Genomic DNA, 7899 nt, shown 5'->3' on the forward strand with positions numbered 1-7899 from the left:
ATATAAAAATTAAATATTTGTAATTAGATATTGACACAATTGTATTATTATAAAATTATTTTTATTTTTAATTAATGCTTTTAACACATTTGTATTATTCTATTTTAAAATGTATTTGAATATATAACTCATATTATATATAAACATAACATAGAAAACATAAACCTAACAAATTAAAATATTACATATATTTGGATTAAAGTTTTAAAAAGGATAATATTTATATACCAAATATAAATACAAAAAATTTACAATAGCATTTACAATGATTTCATCTCCAAACAAATTAAAGAGGGGCATTAGCAAACAAATAGCATATATGCAAGTCAAAGCCAGACTGTTATAAAAATCATAAGAACCTGTCTAGTTATTTGCAAAGCAATGACAAATTTGAATGCTCATAGTTTATGTGAAGTGATGCAAAATAAAGTTTCTCCCTAAATACTAAGAGAAAGAAATATAGAAAAAGCCACAAACAAAATATATATCCATAAAATTAGATACATTAAATAACAAAGCAGTACCAAATTTATTTATGTTTCAAAACCGAGTTGAAGCTCAAAAATCTCAGCAATCTGACATTCTCATTCTTGACTTTTTATTAGTTTCTTTCTATCTAATTTCCTTCTTTGACATGACATGACATGATGAATGAATCATCTTACAACCACCTAATTTAGTATTTCTGGAAGAACTAACTGCCTACTTTGAAGTTTCTTATTTATTCCTACCTCAAAATCCCAATTCCCTCAACCAAGAAAAAGGGGGAGGGGGGTTGTTCTACCACCTCGTTGGCCAGATAATGAAAACAGCAATCTATCTGATAAATCTTCTCTACCTGCCAATTAACAGATGAATGGTGCAAGATTGTGATACATGGCACTTCTATTCATCCAGGAGAAGTTCCTGAAAAATTTTAAATCCATTTAGGCCAACATTTCAGAATATATGTGAAGGAAACTAACTATTAAAACAAAAAACAAATCTACATAGTTTAAAACTCCAAATAGATCCTTTCTCTCCCAATTCATCTTCATGATGCAAGAAAGTCATCACAACCCCCACACATGTGCATCCTGCAGCATCAGCCTGTTTCGGCTAACAGCTCAGTCAGGAATCTCAAGCTCAAATGCACCTGACATTCTAGGCGTGAGAAGCAAGCATGCAACTGTGAGAACATTTAGGAGAAATCAGTTCCTTTCTTAACATCAAAAGTTCAGAACCATAAGCCCTAGTCACTCAAATAATTTTCCAATACGATTCACCATAAACTCCAAATACAAGGCACATACAATCAAGCAAAGCCATTTGGAAAAAAAAAAGGGAAAAGCTTCAGTGCAAGGGTAAATACTAGAATTACAAGTAACAAGATGAAGCAACGAACCTCTGATGTTAGCAACCAGTACAGTATTTGAGAAAGAGAAGTATCATTGTTGTCCCATGATCAACAATAAACTTTCCTGCGAAAGAATAATGCAAAATAAATAATCAAACATAGTAAAACATCAATCTTACAAAGTACAACATATATATAATATAATTGCATAGATCCAGTGAGATATTATACCATGCCAAAATTTGCAACCAGCCCTCAGGGACACTCATGGATCAAAGTCGTATAGGTAATATCATCTAATGCCAGTCCTTCACTTTTCATATTATCACATACTCTAAAAGCATCATCCACCCTCCCTTCTTTACATATCCCGTTCATGAAGGCATTATAAGTAACGGCATCAGGGGCATTATAAGTAACGGCATCAGGGGCAATTCCAAAGAACAAGGAAAGCTTCAAAAGAAAAAACAACGACCCCAGTTTCAAAGCTCAATGAGTAAAGCATAAGGCTCTACAAGCAATACAACTAAAATAAGTGAAGGGTTTCTATGTCACTTTACAGCACTAATATTGCTGGCAATTTATGTTTTCAACAAGATAACAGAAGGAAGCATAGGAAAGTTTTTAACAAAGGAAACACTCCTATTGCACAAGATTTATTTCTTCAGCAAGTCATTAAAATTCAAGGGTAACAAATGAAGATACAGAGGAGAAGGACTTTGAGATTTGATAAGACAGATTCTAGAGCTCCAAAACATTTTAAGAAAAGAAAGCTACTGGAGTTCTCAAGAAAACGCAAAAATAGACGATGCTGATATAATGGTATTGAAAAATACTTACAAGAATTGGGGAGCACAGGTTTTACACCCTAAGAACAAAATAGAGAGGATCACATTAAAAATTTAATGTTTTCAGCAAGAAAAATTGCAAAATGATAGAGGAACTAGGCAAATAATTACTCACTGAGATGGACTTTGACTTCAAGCTGACTCCTTTACGACCAGTGCAAGTGCCTCCAGGATGATTGGGCCATGGATCAGATATAATGCAATTTCATTAGGACATGCATATCTCTAGAAAAGGTCAGAAGAATTTTAAAAAGTACATCTCTAACAAAACGCAACAAAAAAAATCAATATAATCACAACACATAGGCACCACATAAAATTACCAAGGCACCACAAAAGCATACACAGGATACAAAAAGGTTGGCTGGAAGCAAAGTATAGAATAGTAGTGACCAAAATACATCTCTCTAACAAAACCAAAGAATCAATATAATCAGTTTTTAGGGCGTCAAAATCAGCTCCAAACAAACAAACCAAGGTACCTTCTCTTGGGTGCCTTTTAAGCTTTTAAGCACTGGAGGGTTGCCTCAAAGCAGTAGCAGCTATCCTGAATGAAAAATCAAATTAGACTTCCCAGAGCTCAAACCATAATGATAAGATAGAAAAACAAAAGCAAAGCAGATCAAAGCAGTAGAGGCACAAAGCAGAGCAAAGTAGTAAAGCAAAAGAGGCACAAAAGCTAGAAATTCCCCTCTTTCAAAGCTTTTTTTTTTACTTACCTGCGGAAGAGGAACTAATTAAAGTGAAGAAGAAGAAAAGAAACTCTCACCTGCAGAAGAGGAACAAAGAACAGGAAAGAGCTTTGAAAGCTGAAAATGTGAAAAAAAAATGGGTATACAGCTCCAAAGAACCAGCAGAGGGGAAAGAACGTTTGTGGGAGAAGACATGTTAATTTGGTCAATTATTAGCCAAAAGCACTTCAACCTGAAGAAAAGGAGAAATTTTTAGCTTCTTCATCTGGAGAAAAGCCCTTTTCTTATGGTGAAATTTTTACGTGAAAGGAGGCCATTCTTCATTCCTTTTAAGAGAAAAGGACTTTTTATTGAAAAAGTCCTTCTAAAACGTGTGGAAGAACGAGCCCTAAGTCTTGAATTGAGCTTGAAAAGCACTTTAAAACTTATGAATTTTAGCTATTTGGGTAAAAGTATCGATACTAGGGACCAATATATCAATACATTACAAATGAATAGTGTTTTGAAAATGGAAGAATGCCAAAACGGTGTTGATATGTATCGATACCTACCATAAAAGTAACGATATTTGTTCCTTTGGTATTGATACCTAGTTCCATAGTTTTAAAATTTTTCAGATTGGTCATTATTCATGCTCTAATCAATTAAACTATGTTTGTACGCTCGATTTAGTCTCTATTTGGTTCATAACTCATATTATGCTTGTATTTAGAATGACTTCATTATTTATATTTAATTCAATGTTATGTTTTAAATATGAATGTTCTGGTAACTATAGTAGCATCATGAAACTCGAGTCCAGCGATTGGGTTAGGTGAGGGTGTTACACATATGGTATGATTATATTAAATTGTTATGTATATGTGTATGTTTGGTTGAAATTTAGATTGTTTGCGATTTGGTACAAAAGGTTAAATTTGGACTAAATTGTAAAGAAATTAATATATATGCTGTTGAAAATGCCTGGGTGAACTTAGTAAAGGTTTTGTACACACCTATATGGATTGTTTACGAATGGTTACTGAGATCTAGCATCTTTTGCGGACTTAAAGATACATGTGACATAAGTTCAGCTTGGACTAGTAACCTGATGTCATTTTAAAGGTTTAGCCTAACTTGGCTTTACATGTATATTTTCAGCTTGGCCAAGCAATTGAACGTGTTATTAACGGTTTAGCCTGGAATGGTAACCTAACACGAATATATATTCAATTCAGATGAGCAATTATTATACCGTAGATACATGTATAACCGAATCCGTTTACTAGAGTTCATCGGGCTAGGTAGCTAATGGAAAGAAAAATAGAAATGAATTAACATGAGATTGATGTTCGAAATAGAATTGAATAAGATTATGATATTGAGATATTGATTTTGAAATGAATTGAATTGGTATACATTTAAATTTCATTATAGTTTATTTATATGCTAAGCTCACCTTGTTGTTATTGTTGGATGTGGTGCCTTAAATGTAGTCTTTTCGTCTAAGTACACTTGAAATTTTTCAAATAGATTGGTTAATAAAATTATTCATGAATTACATTAATACTTTGTGCATAGTCCTCACATGGTTTTTGCATGCAACACAAAATGGAAGCAAATGTTACTCATTGGTTGTCTAACGTTTAACTAATATTAAGTGGTATTACGTGGTTGGATCGTAATACAGAAAGACAGTTTATATTAATAGACGAAACTAAATATGTCATTAGTCTAATCAGAAATGAGCAAAATGATTGAAAGACTAATATATTGTCTATCAAGTCCAATTGGGGAGATGCTTTGTCTTAGGCATCGGAGTGAATGACTCCAAGAAGATAGAGACATAGATGCGACTGGTTAGACTGATAGTACATCGGACAGGACCCAAGAAGAATAGATCTTAAATCTGTTTATGGATTTATTCACTTTTGGCATTCATAGTGTGACATACCTAAATCCTAAGTGGATGGAGGAAAATGTATGTGTGACTCGTACACTTTGATGTAAGTAAAAGCTTGAGTTCGAATAGATAAGGAACTGAAAGCTGCTGCGTTGGGTGTACAACTTCTGCAATATATTTTCATTCACAACAGTGGAATTTATAGCCCGGGACATGGGTAAATGATATCCTCTCATTGGCATTATATGACTGATGAAAAGTAAATGTAGCCACGGTTTATTTGTTTTTGTGATGAATTAGTTGATCATTATTTGATAGTGATTGACTTTTCATGAAAAAAGATATAATGGTTACCATGAGATAAAATAGGATCATATTGGGATAGTGGATATTATCCTAAAGAGATCAATGATGTTCTATAAGGGTAACACAATTTTTACAACGTCATTGGACGAGCACTGGATAGTTGCTTTCGTAATGTAATGTCGTTAGGGAGACCTCAATCACGATACTATAGTGGAATGAATTCGTGAATAAATGAGTTTATAATCAATAGGTGAAAAGCCAAAACTTAATTATAAATCATTTGAGCCCAAATTACATATGTCTAATAGGTCCATCTGCTAGCTCATTGAAACTAGAAATGAATTGTGTGTTTGAATCAAAATGAACGGAATGAATAGAAATAGATAAATGGAAATCATTCAGATATGATTATGGTTTTCTCTGAAATGGAGAAATGGAAGCATTTGGAAATGAATGTGAGTTTCTTAAAAAATGGAAACGGAAATGAAAAAGAAAAATGATCCATTTACAAATATATATGGATTACTCAAGAATGATCGAAAGAATGAGTTTATGTTTTTGAGCAGTTTTAAAGTCAAAAATGAAAATAAACCATTCATTTATAGTGAATAAGTTTAGTTGTGAAATATTGAATATATTTTCTTGAAAATTTTACCAGGGGTAAAATCGTCATAAATTTACTGGGATAAAATTGAGATGAGAAAATTATTTAATTGGAAATTTTATGTTTATTTTGGAAAATATAAAAATATGTATTGGGTTGGATTAAATTATAAAGTACTAGGTTAAAAGCCCAGCACATATAATTGGGCCCAATACAATGAGAAGCCCAAATCCCCATCATAATGCATATGAGGGGAAGCACACCTTATTAGCTCATTTCCCTCTCCTAGTTGGACTAAGAAGTTGTTTTCTATTTCAAATAACCATTTACAATTCAACAAGGGTTCGACCTTCTCTCCCTATAAATAGATGGCACCGGTATAGCTATTTACATAACTTGGAGAGATCGTTACTTTGCCGAAAAATAGAGGGAATTTATTCACAACAATTAAATATATTTTTCCAGTATAACAATTTTACTGGTTTCTATTAAAGAAGAGAGAATTTTCGTTTTCCTCCAAATATAAAAGAAAACTTTTTCTAGTTCCGTATTTTAATTCAATTGATTTGGGCCGACACTTGAAGCAGTTCATGGTACAAGAATAGCAAAGAAGATTGTTTGGTTGAAAGCTGAAAACCTTTAAGGATCCATTTCTGAAAACACAGGTATGATTTCGGTTCAAGGTTTATTGCTATAAATATCACAAACCGGGTCGATTATCAAAATTTTGATTTTTCGCTATGCAAGAAAATCGTGTTCAAACTAGATTTTTTCCAACAGTTATATGGTTGCTATGTATGGGCAAACTTGTCAAGATAAATAGATTGTAGTATTAAATTGTAAACAAAGGCAAGTTGTTTAAAACATATGAACTTACTAAGCATTGTATATGCTTACCCCATTTTTTTTCTCTTTTCCTTGTAGATCATCTTGAGGAATCTGTCAAGTTGGATCAACTAAAAGCTCACACAATCCTATCACTGAATCAATAGATATTTAATCATTTTGGACCCTAATGTTGTGGTATGTATACAGGTGTTTTGATGTGTAAAAGTCATTATGTTATGAACTTGGTATATGTAACTATTAGACTACTGGTACGCCCTATGGTGCAACGTAAAAATTATTTCGGCGATCATCAACCATGGATCCACGTACGAGGAATGAATCGGGTTGAAGAAGAGTTGAAGATATACCTTTAGGATCTGATTCCTTTTGCAATGTCGATTCCAAGCCACAACCAAAAACGTCTCGGCCTCTACGTATTCCACTCAGTCAAAACGAATAGCAAAAACTCTCTTGAACTTTTCAAAGAGAATGTTCAAAACGGTTGCTAGACCCTTTTTGATTTTTCTTTTCTTTTCTTGGTAACCCTAACACACTAAGGGATTATATTCCTTTTATTAATCTAACCTAATAAAAATAGAATAATTCCCTTTTTACTTTTTAGAGAAACATGTGGAAAACATATTAAAAAGATTATATTCTTTCCAAAAGAATATCAACTTCCATGTATTTTATCTTAGATCGAAATTATTATAACTATTTATATTAATAATTTCGGTAAACTATATTCAGTTAAAATTTTATATGAATCAAATTCATATATTAATTTTAACTATGTTCTCTATTTTTGTACAACAAGTTTGTGCATATACTATGTTCAAAATTTAACTGTCAAATTAAATTAAATTAATAATTAATTTAATTCATGTGACAACTAAACACAATACCAATTGTATTTGGATTCTGTTCGCTTCAACCATAGGGTGTGACCCTGTAGGCTCTTGTAAGATTGGTAGTAATACTAGAACATTTCTATTGTCACAAATAATGAGTGACATCTAACATTGGATCATTGCTACCCAAGTTAAAAGAAGTCGTGATTCGACATAACCTTCATGTGATAAATTTTTCATATATTATATCATTTTATCTTTTATATCTATATTGGACACAAGTCATAGAATAGTCACATTTGTATAGTTCAATATCATATTTCTTGATATTCTGAGTAGGCAACAATAAATAAATAAGTTTAATATCTCATATCAACGTATTTGAGCGTGGTCATGCATTTCTACTCTTACTCCATCAAGTGGCCTAAGATATTGCTCCCATTATGTAGTAGGGACAAATCATATCTTGATCAGTCATATCACACTACATAGATTGTGGCATATCCAATATCAATCTTTATAGTACAACTTATCATGGTAGACATTTGACTG

The 7899-nt window shown here is 32.3% G+C and overlaps 1 long non-coding RNA gene across 2 annotated transcripts; it reads right to left on the reverse strand.

Moving 5' to 3' along the window:
- Window positions 1–326: 326 nt before the first annotated feature.
- On the reverse strand, window positions 327–2875 carry LOC105794165 (uncharacterized). Of its 2 annotated transcripts, XR_008197969.1 has the most exons (6): window positions 2667–2875; window positions 2300–2349; window positions 2177–2204; window positions 1568–1789; window positions 1385–1460; window positions 327–1168 (listed from the first exon to the last, which is right to left on the reverse strand). It is a non-coding gene; the product is annotated as an uncharacterized LOC105794165 (long non-coding RNA). The 2 variants fall into 2 exon arrangements; XR_008197968.1 differs by lacking the exon at window positions 2667–2875 and having other exon boundaries at window positions 2300–2643.
- Between the last annotated feature and the right edge of the window lie 5024 nt (window positions 2876–7899).

The sequence above is a fragment of the Gossypium raimondii genome, chromosome 7, assembly GCF_025698545.1.
Source record: "Gossypium raimondii isolate GPD5lz chromosome 7, ASM2569854v1, whole genome shotgun sequence".
In the NCBI taxonomy this organism is placed as follows: domain Eukaryota; kingdom Viridiplantae; phylum Streptophyta; class Magnoliopsida; order Malvales; family Malvaceae; genus Gossypium; species Gossypium raimondii.